General features: G+C 42.0%; 1 pseudogene; it reads right to left on the bottom strand.

The window, feature by feature from the left end:
* Positions 1–17,737: 17,737 nt before the first annotated feature.
* LOC136499758 (uncharacterized) lies at positions 17,738–19,097 on the bottom strand (annotated as a pseudogene).
* Positions 19,098–20,196: the final 1,099 nt, after the last annotated feature.

Raw genomic sequence — 20,196 nt, 5'->3', positions numbered from 1 at the left:
TTAGACAGTCCCTGAAAAGTAGTTATAAGTTCAAGTTTGGTGAATTTATTAAATGAACTTTCATAAATAAAATTTGGTCAACTTTTCATTTCATTGCTTGGTCCCTTAGTTGAACTTTGATGATGTGCAATTGGTTGTCATGTTGGATTAATGGTTCTCCATTCATTAAATCATAAAGTTGCTAAGTAAAAACTAATTTCCAAACCCTGTTTTTCAGTTTTGGTGAACCTATGTTCTTAGCTCTAGATCTCTTAATCTAGTGGGAGATTGAGGTTGAACCTGTAAGTAAAGATGTTAAGGATGTATAGATGATCAAGTAATAGTAAGAAAGTTTTTTGAGTTGTTGCATAGAATCTAGAGAACAAGAGCGATGAAGATAGGGGTTTCAGTCAGAACTGTAGCACTGGTGGGCAGTTTGCTTCCCTACTTAACATCGGTGGCCGCCGCCGCCCTTGCTTGCTGCTCTCGCATGCCATGACATGCAGCTACCCGCATGGAGAGGCCAAGTAGTTGCTATCGCACCTGGAAAAATCCCGCCTTCACCTTCTTAAGCACAACACCACTGGTGCCGCTCCTTTTTTCCTCTGCTCGCCGTTGCTGTGCGCCTTTAGTTCACCAACGTAATTCACCATACTCGTTCCACCCATGCCCAATAGCCCTTGCCCACAGCTGCTCCTCGCTCTCACACACCTCCTCGAACCGCTTGCATCACCTCAAGCCACCAGATTTGGCCATGCGCCACCTTCTTCGTGGCACGCTGCCATGGCCGTTGAGGTCACCTCGCTGTGGCCAAAGCATCTTAGAGCAGCTTTCTTCTTTTTAGCGCTTGTCCTAGCTCCCTCGTGATGCAGTGATGCTCACCAACGTTTTGTTTTAACCTCTACCGCTTAGGTTGTGTAGGAACACCGCCGTGTCGCCGGTTCGCATCACCGCCACCGCTGGGAGCAGCCTCTATTCCTTCCCCGCTTCGCCCGTGCACATCGCGAAGACATGGTGAGCTTCCTTGTGCTAACGCGAGTCCTATCGTGGCCAATTGCTTGCTGGAGCAGTGAGTTTGTCGCCACGCCACCACACTGGTATGCTATCGGTCTGTTACGGCCATGGCTACGCACGAGCCAATCCCTAATCCGTTCATCTGATAGCATCGATGTGTGCGCAAGGGAGTGGGGAGTCCACCGGGTTAACTCTCGTCACCGGCGAGGTCACCGTCGGAGAGAACGCGGTGATCAAAGACCATGTACCCATGGTCTATGTGGGCACACTATTCGTTTGACTTTAGGCCCCCCTGTTAGTGGCTGGGGCTAGGTAGGGGGTGGGTAACAAGAATTTCAGCGATTTTTGAATTTCAGAAATGATTAAATGTATAGTTTCTTCTATAATTCATAGAAAAATATTTAGAGCAGCTAAATTTATGAAAATTTTGTGTATGCTTGTTATCATTTATTCTACCTAGGAAAATTATGAACCAGTCATTTTCAGTAATTTTTATAGGCTAAAATAATTATGCTTTAATCATGAAACTTTTTGTGTATACTTTACATGCTCATACCTGCCTTCACAAAATGTTTGGTACTATTTTGATAATTATAAATTGGTTAATTAATTTAAGTTTGTTTAAATGCTTTTTCTTTAGTTAAATAAATATCTAAATGATTTAGATAAATACTAAAATGGCTTTGGTGCATTTTGGATATTGATTGTGGACCTTGGAACACTAATCGCGCTGTTGTTCCTTGGCAACATAATCATTTTGATGTTATACTCATAATTAACTTGTTAGTTAATAAATAAAAATAGTTTACTCAAATGACTAAATAAGTAATGCTTGTGTTTAGGTCATATTATGATCCTTGCTTGCTCTCATGGTTGAATCTTGTGTAAATGTTTAGTTAACAGGTGAAGAAATGTTTAGTTAACAGGTGAAGAAATGTTTAGTTAACAGGTGAAGAAAACATGTGAAGAAATAAAAGCCCTACAGCTATTAGGATGTAGCTACTGCAAGGCGCTCACTCTCAACCTGTTACAAAAGCTCTTACCAATTCTTACCTTGCTCAACAGGAGGGAACAACAACCAAGAAGTCTGCAACCGTGGAATGAAGTGTATCGGTGCCGCAACAACAACACCTATCAAGCTGTAGTCAAAATATGTGGAGCTATAGGTGGGCTGAAGCAAGGAAGTACTAGCACCACGTTAGTCACAAAAGCAAGCTGAATAATCGTTCAACGGTGGTACTATGCTGGTCCTAGCCTAGACCGTGCTAGAGGTGCAAGCCTAGGCACAAGGGAGGTCACAACACACCACTGGAAACAATGGAGAAGCACAACGAATAGCCCCCTTTTTTTCTTTTTTCTTCCTATTTTTTTTTCTTTTTCTCTTTTTTTTCAGGGGATCCTCAAAACTGATTATATAAACAAAAAGACTTCACAGGAGTCACACACCACACAAACTTTTTCCGAAGGACAGGGGTATTCCGACAAAAAAAAAGACTACTACTGGTCAAAACGTATATGCAGGACTGTGGAGAGTTTGAGTATAAGTAGGACGACTGCTGCATAAAGATCTACTTAGATTCAGTCTCACAATAACAACCAGACAGCTGTCAATTCGGACTAAATACCGATTCCAACTCAAACACAACACCATGTGGGATTCAGGTCTCAAACTTAGATTCCTACTCGGTCTTGAACATAAGCATGTATTCGGATTTAGCCAACAGAAGGTTTATATGTTAGCACACGGCTATGACTAGAACGTGACAAGAACTCGGAACTCTAAAAGACAAAAACTAAGACCAGCAACTCGACACAACCGATGTAGCCGATGACTCAACAAGCCCTAACTAAGTAGTGCTAGCAAAGGCTCAAAGGGTTTATAGGACCACGGGTAAAACTAATCTACTATATTTTTTTGGCTTTTCTGGACTATAGGAAAAATTAGAACAACGAAGGATTGGAAGACTTTCACCGATAAACCTTGCTCTGATTACCAACTGATATGATCTCGCTAGGGTTTGTTCCTGATCTTTCGATGAGAGGTGTGGGATAACTCGATTGATGGGTGGAGACGATGTTCACAGCCCGACTACAACCTTCCAAGCTGTGCCTTAGCAACCGATACACCACCTCCAATGGCTGCCACGATCTTGTGGAGCGCGTCACCCTGGCCACTAGGGCACTCGTCCTGCAAGCAATCGAAGAACTAGCAAGAACAAGTATAGCAAGTACTGAATTACTAGATGTAGATGAAAGTTTTCAAACTCAATCTCAATTAAGGTGGGGTTCCGAAGACAAGAAGGCGGGCGGCTGATCCAGCACGCGCGCTTACAAGCAAGTAGCGAGAGCTAAACTTGATCTAATCAAAACCCAACTATTCTTGGTGGTGGCTAAGGAGTATATGAAGGTGGAAGGACAACCACCAGGGTGTTGGGGTCGTTCTCCAACCCTAGGACGCGTCCCTAATGGACCCAACTTGATACACGGCCCATTGGACCAAACTAAGGTGACGCAGCACCTTTGGACAGACAAGGTCTTAGTCGTAATTCAGTCATTGCGGCCGCCTCAAAACTAGATATGGACTTGATTCCAGATCCATATGAAAATAGACTTCATAAGGATTCCATGAAGTACTTGAATGCCCTAATCTGAGTCCGTATGCGACCGTGGTGACCATCACAAGTTGGAGCTGTCCTAGAGTCCGAATTCAACCTCCGCGAATCCTTGTCCCTTTCGGTCCTCTCCCTGGTTCCTAACCAAAACAAGAGTGCACGTGTCTCCATGGTCTAAATATGATGGACAAGAACTCAAGAGTGAACTTACTTGATGATTAATGTGACGAGCACGGGCGTGAGTAATAGGACCAGAAACTAGTACTCGTGTCAGTGTGGATGTATCGTTGGTGTTGATGTCCTCATCACAACGTACTCACGGTCCTGCCATTAAGTTGTTTTGTAGGAATCTTTGATTTGGTAGAGATGAGCCCATGCACCAACCACCATTGCCTAGTAGACCTTGGAGAGGGCGAATCCAAGATAGCTACAAGTTAACTCTGATAAGCATATATGAGTGCCTTAGGGATATCAGCCATAGGTGCGATGGGAATGTTAAATATAGTAGTTAGTACCTCGAGTATCTTATTTATGAAAAGATTTAAAACTCTTGATCATCATTTGTATTAATATTCTATTATACATTGGGTCATGTGTAGTTTGTTACTTGGATTGCCATATGTCACCCAACCGCAAAAGATCCTAAAGAGGAGGTACAGATGGTATCCCCCTGGGGGGCCTCGTGTTGGTTGGGAACGACCTAGGACTGGTCTGATGGCCGACGTCTATGCTGGCCTAGCAGGCGTAGGAACACTCCCCCCAACACTTCCCAATTAGGCGACCACTTGCCATATTTACTGTCCTTAGTTCCAATTAGCAAAATCAATTTCCAAACTAGTTCACCTTCGTGAAATTGCTTGAACTTAACATTTTTGTTGTGATACTTGGCAATTCTTAATTTATTGGCCTCAATATTTTCCAAAGAACATAGCCGATGACAATTCAAATATTCTAAATCATCCATCATAAGAATCTTATAATCATCGACTGTCAAATGTTCTTGAAACATTACGTGCCTTGATCCAGTTCTTATCTCCCAAGGAAGAATAGTTGCATGTCCACAAACCAACTTATATGGCGAACACTTAGTTGATCTAGGACAAGGCATCTGATAAGCCCATAATGCCTCATTTAACGTTAAGTACCACTTCCTTGGTTGCTTAGCTATTTTCCTTTTAATCAACTTGATCAAACTTTGATTAGATGCCTCTACTTGTCCGTTAACCTAAGCATAGTAAGGAGATGAATTTAACAATTTAAACCCCATATTGTAGCAAAATCTCTAAACTCCTCGGATGTGAACATAGTTCTTTGATCAGTCGTGATGGTTTAAGGAATCCCAAATCAATAAATAATATGATCTTTGACCAAGTCAACCATATTCTTGGATGTTACTGTTCTCAACGGAATTGCCTCTACCCACTTAGTGAAATAATCTATTGCCACCAATATGAACTTATGTCCCTTGCTAGACGATGGATAAATTTGGCCGATTAGATCGATTCCCAATCATCTAAATGGCCATGGATTGATAATAGGGTTCAAACTTATGTTGGTGATTTTTGAACATTATCGAATTTTTGGCAATCTTGACACCCTTTGTAATGTTCAAAACAATCTTCCAACATTGTTGGCCAAAAATATCCAGATCTCTGAATAATCCACTTCATTTTGTCAGTTGATTGATGACTCCACAAACACCTTCATGGACTTCACCCATAAGAACTTTTGCATCTTCCTGATTTAAGCATTTAAGCAAAACCCCATCGACTGTTTTATAATACAGTTGATCATCAAGCAACACATATTTAATCGGCTTGTACCTCAATTTCCTTGAGACCTTCTGTGATGGATCTTTAAGATAATTGACTATTTCATTCCTCCACTCATCAGCAATAATTTCATTGTTGAAGATGTCATGAATTTGCTGATAACTAGAAGCGCTTTGGGCTAGCCGATTGGCCTCTTGATTTTGAGCTCTTGGAATATGCTTGATAATAACCATAGAGAACTCATCAATTAAGCTTCGGCATCTATCATAATAATCCTTCAAGATATCATCTATACATTCATCTTGGCCAATCAATTCCTGATGAAGTTGAAGTCCTTTAAGAATAGCTTCATACTCAGCTTGATTATTGGTAGACATTGGCTTGATAGAAAATACAAATTCAAAAATTGCCCCAAAAGGGGAAAAATAACAACTCCAATACCACCACCTTGCTTGCATGATGAACCATCAAAGAATAGCATCCAAGGCATCGGCTCCACAAAGCCTGATGGGACAAGGGATTAATCCTGATCTTTTGGTGAGTGTGGATAAACTCGATTTGGGGTGGATTCGACGTTGGCTGTCTAACTACAATGACCACAAGGTTGCTATGCCTTACCAATAGGTACACCAGCTCTGATTGTGATGTTCTTGCCATGCCAAGAACACCATGAACCTGCAAGCAACCGAGAACAAGCAAGAACAAGATGAACAAGCAAATAATTCATGGATTTAAGCCAAAGGTTGAATCTGAATCACAAGTTGGGGTCTTGAAATAAGCAAATCGGGTGGTCTAGCCGACACATGCGTTTACAAGGAAGAAGCAGCAGCTATCTTGCATCTAAACAAAACCCACCCTCATTTTGATGGCTACTGGTTCTATTTATAAGGAGGAGAGCACAAGGGGGAGTGGAAAACCCTAATCTGGCGTCCCTCAATGGGCTCTAGTCAGTACAAGGCCTAGGCCCAAGCTATAGGTCTATGCATCCTTTTTCTTGCTGAGCATAGCTTCGGTAGATTCTGATAGTGGGGTTGGACCCATCTGAAAGAGGACGACATGCCCTTTCCAACAAGTCAAAAACCAGCTTCTTTGGATCTCGTATCAAGGAGTTATGGTATTTTTGATGGAGTGTTTCCTGCTATCTCGAAATGAGCTGAGCGCCCCATTAATGATGATTCCCACTTGTTCGGCTGCTCTATCCTTATCATGGGGTCTAAACATGAGGCAATGGGGTCTTGACTAACATTCCTAAGAATAAGACAATCATCACCATGATTTAGTAGCATCCAATTCTGAGATGAGTTTGTATGAACAGCGAGGAACGACTTTACCTAATAACTAAGTTGTCCTCTTGTCATCAGACCTTGTTGTGCAGTAGGTGTGGTTGTATCAATGGAAGGGATGTCCTCATCATCCTCCCCTTCTTGCATTTGAGTCGTCCTCGACTCTAGTTCATCCTCTTCTCCCAAATATGGCTTCAAATATGCAATGTTAAATGTGGGGCTAACCCCAAAAGCTACAGGTAGCTCAAGTCTATATGCATTATCATTAATCTTTTCTAACACTTTAAAAGGACCATTGGCTCTAGGTAGCAACTTAGACTTTCGCAAATTAGGGAACCTATCTTTTCTTAAAAGGAGCCAAATTAGATCACCAGGTTCAAAAATGACATGTTTCTTCCCTTTGCTACCAGCTAGTTTATACTTTACATTCGTGCACTCTATTTTCTCTTTAGTGGTTTCATGCAATTTTAGGATCAGTTCAGCACGTTGTTTAGCATCAAAGTTCACTCACTCCGAGGTCGGAAGAGGTAACAAATCAATAGGAGCACATGGCACAAACCCATAAACAATCTCGAAAGGGCTATTCTTAGTGGTAGAATGCTGTGAACGATTATAAGCAAACTCAACATGAGGCAAGCACTCTTCCCACATTTTTATGTTCTTTTTCAAAATAGCCCTAAGCAAAGTAGATAATGTTATATTGACAACCTTAGTTTGTCCATCAGTTTGGGGATGACAAGTAGTGGAAAATAAAAGCTTAGTCCCTAGCTTAGCCCACAAAGTTCTCCAAAAATGACTAAGAAATTTTACATCCCGATCAGAAACAATGGTGTTAGGCACACCGTGCAATCGAACAATCTCATGAAAGAACAAATCAGCAACATGTGTAACATCATCGCTCTTATGACATGGTATGAAATGTGCCATTTTAGAAAATCTATCAACAACAACAAACACACTATCCCTCCCCTTTTTTGTTCTAGGTAGTCCTAAAACAAAGTCCATTGAAATATCTTCCCACGGTGCACTTGGAATAGGAAGAGGCATGTATAAACCATGAGGATTAAGGCATGACTTAGCTTTTTGGCATGTTGTGCAGCGAGCAACGAACCTCTCCACGTCTCTCCTCATCTTGGGCCAAAAGAAATGACCAGCAAGGATGTCCTCTGTCTTTTTTGCACCAAAATGTCCCATGAGTCCTCCTCCATGTGCTTTTTGCAACAATAACAAACGCATGGAGCAAGCTGGAATGCATAGCTTGTTAGCTCAAAATACAAACCCATCAGCAAGGATGAATTTGTTCCAAGTTTGTCCCTCTTTGCAATTCAGCAAAACATCCTTGAAATCATCATCATGAGAATATTGTGCTTTAATTGTTCCTAATCCAAATATTTTGAAATGAAGTTTGGACAGCATGGTATAATGCCTAGACAAAGCATTAGCAATGATGTTTTCTTTACCCTTCTTGTGTTTGATGACATAAGGGAAAGATTCAATGAACTCAACCCATTTAACATGCCTACGGTTCAGTTTTGCTTGGCTTCGATTGTGTTTTAATGACTCATGATCAGAATGTATAACGAATTCTTTGGGCCATAAATAATGCATGCCATGTTTCCAAAGTTCTAACTAAAGCAAGCAATTCCTTATCATAAGTAGAATAGTTCAGACTAGGCCCACTTAATTTTTGCTAAAATATGCTACAGGTTTGCCATCTTGTAGCAGCATACCACCCAAACCAATTCCACTAGCATCACATTCAAGCTCAAAGGTTTTATTGAAATCAGGAAGTTGGAGCAAGGGTGCATGAGTTAACTTATCCTTGAGCATGTTGAAAGCATCCTATTGGGCTGTAGCCCAAGTGAAGGTTGCACCCTTCTTGGTGAGTTCATGCAGCGGGGCTGTAATGGTGCTGAAGCCCTTCACAAATCAAAGGTAGAAACCAGCATGTTCTAGAAAACTCCGCACTTGTGTGACCATGCAGGGAATAGGCCAGCTGTGTATGGCCTCAACCTTGGCTTAATCAACTTTGATTCCCTACGGTGTCACAACACATCCAAGAAAAGAGACTCAATCTGTGCAAAAGGTGCACTTCTCAAGGTTGCCAAACAAGTGTGCATCCCTAGAGCATTGAAAACGGCACGCAAATGATCAAGATGTTCCTCTAACGATATACTATATATCAAGATGTCATCAAAGTATACCAATACGAATCTACCAATAAAAGCACGTAAAACCTCATTCATTAATCTCATGAAAGTGCTTGGTGCATTAGTCAATCCAAAGGGCATGACTAGCCATTCATATAAAACCAAACTTAGTTTTAAACGCTATTTTCCATTCATCTCCTAGCTTCATGCGAATCTGGTGGTAACTACTATGCAAATCAATTTTAGAGAACACAATTGAGCCACTCAATTCATCAAGCATATCATCTAACCTTCGAATAGGATGACGATATCTGATTGTGACGTTGTTTATCGCTCTACAATCAACACACATGCGCCATGATCCATCCTTCTTAGGAACTAAAAGCATGGGAATGGCACAAGGGCAAAGAGACTCACACACATAACCTTTGTTGAGCAATTCTTGTACTTGTCGCTGAATCTCTTTTGTCTCATCCGGGTTGGTCCTGTATGGCGCACGAATAGGCAATGAAGCCCCAGGGATGAGGTCAATCTGGTGTTAAATCCCTCAAATTGGTGGCAGCCCTGGCGGTACCTCCTTTGAAAAAACATCAACATACTCCTACAAAAGATTAGTGATAGCAGGAGGCAAAGAAATAGATGTATCTTCGAGTGAAAATAAAGTTTCTTTGCAAACCAAAGCATAGCAAATAGTAGTAGTAGCATTAATCTCATCCAAATCAGATTTGGTGGCAAAGTAAGAAGAGCCTTTTAGCTTGAACTCATTTTTATTATGATGAACAGATTTGCTAGACTTCTTCTTATGTTTCTCAAGTTCATTAGCGACAATCTGATTTTCACTAGCAACAGCCTGATTCTTAAGTTTGCTAGCTCTAGCAAGTTCATCTCTTAGAATAGCCTCAGGGGACATGGGGTGCAACACAATCTTCTTGTCATTATGCACAAAAGAGTATTGATTTCTTTTACCAAAGTGCAAGGAATTTTTATCAAACTGCCATGGTCTACCTAACAACATAGAGCATGCTTGCATAGGCACAACATCATAGTCAATGGAATCATGATAAGAACCAATGGCAAACTCTACCCTTACCAATCGTGTTACCTTCACCTTGCTGCTACTATTAAGCAACTGAATGTAGTAAGGCTATGGGTGTGGTTTTGTGCTCAACAAAAGCTTCTCCACCATTTCAGCACTTGCTAAGTTGTTGCAGCTTCCTCCATCTATGATCACACGGTAAGAGCGTTCCTTGATCACACACTTGGTTTAAAACAAAAGTGTGGCGCTGATTTTATTTAGCCCTCTCGATTTGCGCACTTAGCACCTGCTGCACCACGAGGCTCTCATAGTGCTCAATAGCTTTAGCCCTAATGTGCTCTTTGTCTTGTTGGAAATCATCTCCTTCCGCTACATTGTTAGCAGCAAGCAAAGCATATGTTTCTTCATCAAAATCACTAGCAGAGGAGTACCCACCATCAGCTCACACAACCATCACACATGTGCTTGGGCAGTCCTTGCGTACGTGGCCATATCCTTTGCAGCGTAGGCATTGAATATCCCTTGTTCTCGCCATGGATGCCACCGAGGATGAACTCTTGGTAGATGTAGCCGTTGCTCCTCTAGTTGGTTCACTTGGGCATGGTACATAATTTGTTGTAGAGGAGCATGGCTTGATGGTCGAGTAAGATTGTGGGGGTGCACGTGTTGATGGTGTAGTAGCATTGGAGGGTGTCCATGGGCTAGCATGACCTACAAGAATGTTAGCCCTCATGCTAGCTCATTGTCCCTGCACTTCTTGTTTAGCTTTACAAGCAAGGTGAAATAAACGATTGATAGAGTTATATTCCTTGTAAGCTAGAATGTCCTGAATCTCCCAATTCCGCCCACCCATAAATCTAGCTATGGCACCATCCTCATCTTCCTCTAGCCCACAACAATGCATACCCATTTGTAGCTCTTGATAGTACTCTTCTATAGATTTGGATCCTTGCCTCAATTGTTGCAACTTATGTAAAAGATCATGGGCATAATAAGAAGGAACAAATCTGGCCCGCATGACCCGTTTCAAAGCATCCCATGTTGGTGTGTTATTTGGGTTGTTACGATGGTATTCAGACCACCAAACAGAGGCAAAGTCAGTAAACTCACTAGTGGCAGCCCTAACACGTTTGTCCTTAGGGAAATCATGGCAAGTAAATTTCTGATCAATAGCTAATTCCCAACTAAGGTACATATTAGGATTATACCTACAATCAAAAGCATGTATGGTGAATTTAATCTTGCCAAATGAGTCATCGGCATGTACCTCTTGCCATGGTGGGCGATGACCTATCTCATGGCGGTGGCGATGTTGTTCGATGCATCGATGACCATTCACCTCCTCATCAAGCTCAGTGTCCGCTGCATATTCTTCTTCATCATGACCAGCAGCGCTGACCATGGTGGTGTTGTTGTTGTTGTGATTGCATCATTCGAAACCATCACATCGATTCTGTTCCATCCTCTCCAATCGCTCCAAGACACCTACAAGAGATGTATTAACAGAACCAAGAGTGCCTTCCAAGGAAGCCAACTTGGTGTTGGTCTCAATCTAAGCCGTCTCCAATTGACCAAGGCACTCATTGGTGACACGAACATCCTCATCAAGGTGTTCAGCTTGGAGCCTCACTTTGCATTCAAAGTGTTGCAGCAAGGCTTTCGATCGAGGTGATTGTGGAGGGGTCCTTTCACCTTCTCCTACCATGGTTAGTATGCAGTAAAGGAATCACAAGAAAATATGTCCTACCAACTAACTAAATTAGGCGACAACAATTTTCATTCTCTCAGCATGTGCAACCGAGTTCTTACATGTCCTTACCTTGCTATGCAGATGGTTTTAGCGACAACAAGAACAACACAAGTAGTAGCAAGTAGAACCCTATGACATTGTAGATACTTTGTGGAGCTGTAGGTGGCTTAAAAAATCAAGGTACAACTGGAACCACGTTAGTCAATGCAAGTTGAATAAGTGTTCAAATATATTGTACCATGCTAGTCCTAGGCTAACCCGTGCTAGAGACGTGAGCCTAGACACAAATGTTGTCACCGGACAGTAGCAAACAATGGAAATGATGAAAGTAAATAGCATCAACTTAACCCTTCTTTTTTTGTTTCTTTCTTTCCTCCTTTTCCTTTCTTTTTCTTTTCTATTTTCTATTGTGTTTTCTTTTTCTTTTATTTTCTTTTCGACAAGTAGCACAAACTAAACTTTTGCAATATGATTATAACAAGAATGTAGCAAGTAGCATAGACTTTCTTTTACTAGGGATAAGGAAAGCAACAAGTAGTACAAATATGCAATTTGAACTCTCTTGTTTTCAAAACTAAATGTACTCAGATTTGCACCAAAAGGATAGATGCATAAGGTAGTGTTTGTGTAGGCACAGCTGAAGGTGATGGTGGTGAGGGTTTTAGCAAAAAGGTGGAGAGAGCAGTGGTGATTTTGGTGGTGGTATTGGTGGAGATTACAACGGCTGAAGTGGGGGGAAAGGCAACAGCGGGTTGTGTGGTGACTGAAACATGACAAGAACTCAAAACTCTAAAGGATTAGAACCTAAGAACTAGCACTTGACACCACGATGTAAACCACAAACTCAACAAGCAAAGAACTAAGCAGATCAGCAAGGATCAAACTTGTGTTTGGAATTTCAGTTCTATCCTATTTTTATATTTCTAGACTATAGGTAAAGTAATGAACGGTAAATCACTCACCAAAGAACCTTGCTTTGATTACCACATGATGGGACAAGGGGTTGTTCCTGATCTTTTGGTGAGTGTGGATAAACTTGATTTGGGGTGGATTCAACGTTGGCTGTCCGACTACAACGACCACAAGGTTGCTGCGCCTTAGCAATAGGTACACCGGCTCCATTTGTGATATTCTTGCCGTGCCAAGAACACCATGAACCTGCAAGCAACCGAGAACAAGCAAGAACAAGATGAACAAGCAAATAACTCATGGATTTAAGCCAAAGGCTGAATCTGAATCACAAGTTGGGGTCTTGAAACAAGCAAATTGGGTGGTCTAGCCGACACACGCATTTACAAGGAAGAAGCAGCAGCTATCTTGCATCTAAACAAAACCCACCCTCATTCTGATGGCTGTTGGTTCTATTTATAAGGAGGAGAGCACAAGGGGGAGTGGGAAACCCTAATCTGGGTGTCCCTCAATGTGCTCTAGTCAGTACAAGGCCCAGTCCCAAGCTATAGGTCTATGCATCCTTTTGCTTGCTGCACATAGTTTTGGTAGATTCGGATAGTGAGGTTGGACCCATCGGAAAGAGGATGATGAGCTATTTCCAACATGTCAAAAACTAGCTTCATTGGATCTCGTATCAAGGAGTTATGGTATTTTTGATGGAGTGTTTCCTACTGTCTCGAGATGAGCTGAGCGCCCCATTAATGATGATTCCCACTTGTTCGGCTGCTCCATCCTCATCATGGGGTCTAAACATGAGGCCATGGGGTCTTAACCAACATTCCTAAGAATAAGACAATCATCACCATGATTAGTAGCATCCAATTCTGAGATGAGTTTGTATGAACAGCGAGGAACGACTTTACCTGATAATTAAGTTGTCGTGCTCAAGCTCTTGTCATCAGGACCTTGTTGTGCAATAGGTGTGGTTGTATCAATGGAAGGGATGTCATCATCATAGACGATACTGGGTTTATGATGATGAGTTACAAAATCAGCCATCACCTATCCTTTGACCGATTTAGCCAATTCGTACCTCAAGTCAAACTCCAACAACACGAGGATCCATTTGTCGATTCTCCTGTTAAAAATTGGCATTGACAACATATGCTTGATCACATTGGCTTTAGACACCACCATGCACTCAGCTGATAGGAAGTAATGATGTAATTTGGTGCATGAGAAATATAAGCACAAACATAACTTTTCAATGGGGGAATACCTTGTTTTTGGATCCAATGGAGGCTGCTTATGAAGAGGTAGCTAGGACTTGAGGTCAGAGAGGTCCCTACACCTCCAATGTTTCCACCCTATGAGGACACTAGTGAGTGAGGTAGAGATGGAGTATCCACATGATCACGAGACCCATGGTGAGAGGATGAATATCCTCAGACATGAGAGAGGATAGTCCAGGCCACAGAGGCACACGGTGACTACTCATAGGGCTAGCAGAGCTATTGTGAGTGACAATGACGATGAGTCTAGAGAGAGGATAGTTTCCAAGTGGCAAGAGGTAGACTGATCCTACAAATGACAGTGGCAGTGACTGGAGCAGGGATCAATGAGCTAGTGCTTTGCCTCCCTTGTACTTTTTCCCTTTTTGGCACCTATTGACAAAGGGGGAGAGAGAGGCAAGATTGAGATGTCTTTTGAGCTCATGGATCACCTAGTGTCGTCATAGTGTTGTCATGGTAGCATTGAGACGCTTAGTGTGAGTTGTGAGAGTTGAAGGTCATTTTTTAAACTCTCTTTAACTTAGTGGTCTGTAATAACTCCTTGATTCGCCTTTGTGTGGCGATTTGTGATCATGGACATGGATATGAACTTGAATGCTTGTAGTAGGTTGGCTAGTACTGCTTAATCTTTATCTATTACTAGCATGTTTAGATCTATGTGGTGATTGTTTTTTATTTTGAGATGCTTTGCTTTCTATTGGAAATGTTTTGAGTGTGCAAAACATGGAGGCTCCGCGCCCAGGCCTAGAGGCTCTATGGCCCAGAGGTTCCATGGTCCAGCATGGAGGCTCCACGGTCTATAGAGTTAGAGTATTTTCATTCTATGCTTAAACTATCATATGCATCATGGAAATTATTTGACACAGATCTTTTGCACCCCACGATGGCATGAATACAATGATTCATTCACATTTGCTCTTAATATATGCAAAGCATGTCTTGGGGGGGGGGACATTTGCTTAAATTCAAAATTAATCTTGCATATATTAAGGGGGAGCCCTTGTATTCATGCTGTCAAAAGCTCAATCTTTAAATTAAATGTAAGTTTTAATTATGTTGTCAACATTTACCAAAAAGGGGGAGATTGTAAGTGCAATCAAGCTCTAAGTTTGTTTTGGTGATGTTGACAACATAATTAAAGGACTAATGGCTTCTCTAAGTGTTTGATAGTGTATCTTTAGTCATGGGTGTAAGGAATGAAAGGAGGAGACCCCCAATTCAAATGGATGGCTTGTAAAGGCTCAAAGAGCTAGTTTACTTCATTTTATATTTTGAAATTCAGTTATAGGACAAGCCGTAGTTCACTCAATTTGGACACTCCTAGAATTAGTTATGAATTTTACAAGTTAGCAACAAATTTTGTAAAAGAATAAAAAGAAAAACATCAAAACCCTAGTAAATACTAAGTGCATCTGGTGTAGTACACACTAGAGGAGCTGGCACTCAGGCTCCGCGATCAACATGACCCCACCTATCATCCCCACATGAGCAGTGGCGCGGTTGACCGACTCAAAGCTCACTGACGGTGAGGTCTCCAGCGACACAGCCACCACCATCCGCTTCCCCTCGTCATTCCACACTCAAATAGCTAGGTAGTTGGAGCTATTATGGTAGTTAGGCATGGCGGTGGCACTCATCACAGACGGTGGAGGCATGTGGTGGTGCTCCAGCCATCACTGGCCATGGTGAGCTCAGGCGAGCTTGGCTATGGCTCTAGGGTGACCTAATAGAGATCTAGGGTTAAGGTTTTGGCTCACGGAGACATCGATGAAGCACGGCCACGTGCATGGCAGCACGGCGGCGCGAGCATGATAGCGGCCTCGCAGTGTTCCGGCGAGCCAGGTGATGGCTTTGTGCAATCATCTTCCATGTGAGCTTCACCATCCTAAGGCTATGCTCTAACACCTAAAAGCGAGAAAAGGAAGAAGATGGGGCGAGCATGGCCATGGTGATGTGCATGGCGGCGGCGCAGCCAGGTCATGATGGTGCGGTGCATGTTCTACCTTCAAAAAGGCTGGCATTGGCCAAAGGCCAGTGGCTACAACATGCACGAGCTCTAGCGACTATGGAACATGGGAGAGAGACCTGTGTAGGTGCGAGGTGGCTCAACCATGGCGAGATCAAGCTCGGCGGTGCAATGTGGCCATGGTGACCGTGGCGCATTAGCCCTAGGGGCTTTACCTATGCTCGAATGGCATTGCTAGCGATTTGGTGCGATTTAGCATGATGCGGCAGAGCTATGGGTGAGACAAATCGAGCTATGGTGCGGTGTGGGTGTCTAGCTCGGCCGGCGAGAGCACGACGGTGGCACGGCGTGGTGCTCTCCGCCTTTGCTATGTGATGGCGAGAGAGAGGGAGTGCGAGAGAGTGAGTGAGCGCGCGAGAGGGTCGGCACCCACGTTCTCCCCCTTCTGGCTCAACACCGTGGGCTGGCACTAGCGTACGGCCACAACATGGCATGCGTGGCCTGACCCTAGTCGGCCACTACTCATGGCGTTTAAACCGGCGAGGGCTGAATCAGGCCGGTTGAACCCTGACTTTCTCCACTCCAGATCTCCCAATCCTTGTAGTGTTTTGGTAAACCAATTTCACCATTTTGTAGAGCTACATGAGTACTCCAACTTTGCTTAAAGAAGTTTGGCCAAATTTGAAATGGTTTGCAAACTAAGATTCACCAAAGGTGGCTACATGGAAACTGAAAGTCAGCTCAGGACTTAGCCATTTTTTTGGTTTAAAAAATAGCATCAAGTTGATTTTTGTGAGCTCTATTTGACTAACTTAGGCACTGATTCAGCTCTTGACCATAAAACAAAGTTTGTTCTACATGAGCTAAACTACAAATTTTATTTAGGCTCCACTATCATGCAAGCTCTCTAAGTAATTAGTCAAGATAGGTCAAACAACTAACATGATAATGGGTATTTCTAGTCATACCATCACTTAGAAGCATTTCTGGACCAGATCACCAATATAAACTTGGTTCCATTTTTCATCCTAAGTGTGTCTAGGTTGTTTTGGTGACCAAACAACACCCACTTGCATTACCAAGCATGATCACTAAACATTCACCAGGCAATTTAAACACTTTATGAAAATAATCACAACTAGACAATGTATCATTTCATGCTCATAAATGCAAATGTATGAATGATGCTTATGCTCATGCAATGAAAGTGCAAGAATGCAAGCTTAACACTAGGGTGTTTAGCCCCTCCCTTTATAGGAATCTCATTTCGAGATTGAAGTACCTACCATTTTTCATAAAATGCGGCGTAAACTTCACGTAGATAATCCTCTCTTTCCCATATTGCATCCCGTTCACTGTGATTACTCCACATTACTTTGTGGAACTTAATCACTCGGTTTCAAGTTACTCTCTCTTTACTATCCAATAGTTGTACCGGCTTTTCCTCATAAGCTAGGTCTGATTCTATTTTTATATTTGTCGTTTCAACTCATTCTTCAGGAACATGTAAGCATTTCCTCAATTGAGAGACGTGAAAGACATTGAAAATAGTGCTCATCTCTAGAGGTAACTGTAGTTTGTAGGCAACTCTTCCACTTCTCTCAATGATCTTGTAGGGACCTACATACCTAGGTGCAAGCTTTCTTTTCACACCAAATCATTGGCCCTGTTTGGTTACTCTAGCTCGGCTAGAGGTTAGAGCTAGTTTCTAGCTCTAGACTAGCCCTAAACTAACTCTAGCCCAAGAGGTGTTTGGATGCAAGGGTTAGATTAACAATAAATGTACTTTTCTAATCATTTGGCTCATTTAAACCATCTTTCTAGCTAGATTTGGTGTGGCAGGCTGTTGTGTGGCCTCCTCCCGCACACAAATGATACAAATACATTATTTTTACAAATCAAGCATCCAAATCACAATAAATTTTAATTTGTCCATACATATGAGATGTGTCACTCAAACTTACAAGTCCTCAATCAAGCTAAACAAAAAAATTACACTCCATGAAACAAAGCATGAGCTAATTCATCACGGAAGGCATTCATGTTGACATCTTCAACAAGAGGTTCATCTTCTGGCCATGCTGATGCCGAAGAACTAGGCATTGGGTTATAATTTTCATCCGCATCACAGGCATCAAATTCTCTATCCGCAATTCTGCTCTCTCAAATAAAATTATGAAGAGCCATACAAGCAACAATAATTCTAGTTTGCTTCTCCTCTAGAAATCTTGGTATGTTCAACAAAATCCTAAACTTCATCTTCAACACTCCAAAAGTTTGCTCTATGACATTCCTAACTTTGGCATGTGCATGGTTGAAGGTTTCTTTCATACCTTGTGGCGGCGAGCCATTTTGCCATTGCTCCACATGGTACCTTGTACATCTGTATGGTGAAAGGTAGCCCGGCTGGTTTGGGTACCCTGCATCAACCACATAATACTTCCCTACATATTTTCAAAGGCACACAATGAGACTTAGATGAACACGTGTAATTGGATAAAAAATTTTGCAAGAAAGTTCAAGTAGCAAACCTGGTGGTGGATGTGGAAATTTGTGATGATGAGTAGTTATGGCATCTTTGAAAACTCTCATGTCATGTGCTGAACCAGGCTATCCCGACAACACAAAGTTAAATCTCATGTCGAAATCACAAACAGCAGCACATTCTGACTGGTCTCATTGTGCCTGTTCAAGTATGGAACTCTCTTACTCTTATCCACCACAACCTTCACATGTGTCCCATCTATATCTCCTATGCACTCATTGAAGTGTGGCCAGAATGCTGGATTTTCTAAGTTTGGGTGCACTTCTAGAAATGTTGGGTCCTTGGGTTTAATGTTGTTATGTGCTAACCTAAGGAGGCACCTCAAAACTCTGTTAAATGTCCTGCTTACTGTCTCTAGAGACCTCCTAAAACAATTATCAGCCTGTCTAACTGACTGTGGTGTACCAACAATCCATAAAAACATAGCAAGAGCCTCTACAGATGTCATTTTTTATGGACTTCAACCCATACCTCTAGACCAAAGTATTATGCAACCTGTAAAATAAAGGTCTCTCAACCCTAAACATGTTGTAACATTGGGTTTCTCAGGCTAGTGTCTCATGCACCCAATCCAAACCAGAATCTCCAGTGACCCTCTTAGGTAGTTTTAGGAAGTAGTTATCAGAGTACATACCCAAGATAGGAACCAACTGTAGAATCAAATTTTGTTGCTGCACCAAATTGTTGCGGCACATGGATATAATTTCATCCTCACTTGAGCTGCCTCCATCATCTTCTTCTTCCTCAATCATGGGGCCATGATCATCTTCCTGCTTCAACACATGTAACAAACTATCAGCACATAGCATAAAACTTGAACCAGGGTAAGCAAATTAATTCAACAAATTAATACTTCAACACTTGACATCATAGCTCATAGATTAATTTAAATAGGTTCAACACATAGCATAAAGGATCATTACACCACATAGATAATAGTTCACACGCACATATAATAGTTCAACACCTCACACATAGATGATAGGTTCAACACACATGGACCCAAAAGATCCTAACTACTCCAAATTATTGTCCCTGCACCATTTCTTGAAGTAAGCCAACCTAAGCTCAGGAGTTAACTGGCCACAGAAGAACTTGTCCTCGTTTGCTAGAGGACTCGTCAGTAGCTTCTTTAAGTATGGTTTTTTCTGTTAAGATATGAGAGCACAAAAGTTGATTAGAAACTAGTTATGACAGGAGAATATCAGTTGTTTACAATAAAGATGTATAATCAGGCACCACAACATAGCACAAGCATCATTTTTTCACACGCACTAGCTGTTGCTGCAGTTCACACTCACTAATGTATAGCCAAGTAAAACAGAAGACAGTCCAAACGAAAGGATAACAGCATGTACAGCCAAGTAAAATAGAAGACAGTGATAAGTTCCTATGTGCAATGACTTGCATTGATCAAATTTGAAGCAAGCATAGAGTAACCAAGCATACTAGTTAATACTAGTTAAGATATGAGAGTACAAAAATATGCTAAGGAATATTGTACCTCTGTGTGAGTTAGCCAGAAATCATGATCTGCATCAATGGATCCATCTGGTCTCCTCCCCAACCCTGTGTGCGTTTGCATGTAGTGCCAGAAAGCGTGGGTGTTTTTGAGTACGCCTATTTGGTTCTTCACTTGTCCACGGGTGTACACCAACCTTCTTCTAGCAAGTAAGCCATCGACAATGGCTTGGTACCCTTCACCACTCATTTGTGAACCATTATACGTTCCTGCTCTACATTGCACTATGCACAATTATAACAAGCAAGCATTATTTGCATCATTCCATTGGGTCGACTGGCATGGCTCACCAGGGGACCGCCGGAGCTCGCTAACGACTCCACGTTATCCTCCATTGCTCATCGTTAATGTCAAAGGTAGCACCGGAGCCGAATGCTTGCCCAC

This window comes from Miscanthus floridulus, chromosome 13 (assembly GCF_019320115.1).
Source record: "Miscanthus floridulus cultivar M001 chromosome 13, ASM1932011v1, whole genome shotgun sequence".
Classification (NCBI taxonomy): domain Eukaryota; kingdom Viridiplantae; phylum Streptophyta; class Magnoliopsida; order Poales; family Poaceae; genus Miscanthus; species Miscanthus floridulus.
Note: the sequence above shows the minus strand (reverse complement) of the source record. Positions and strands in the feature narration are given on the sequence as shown.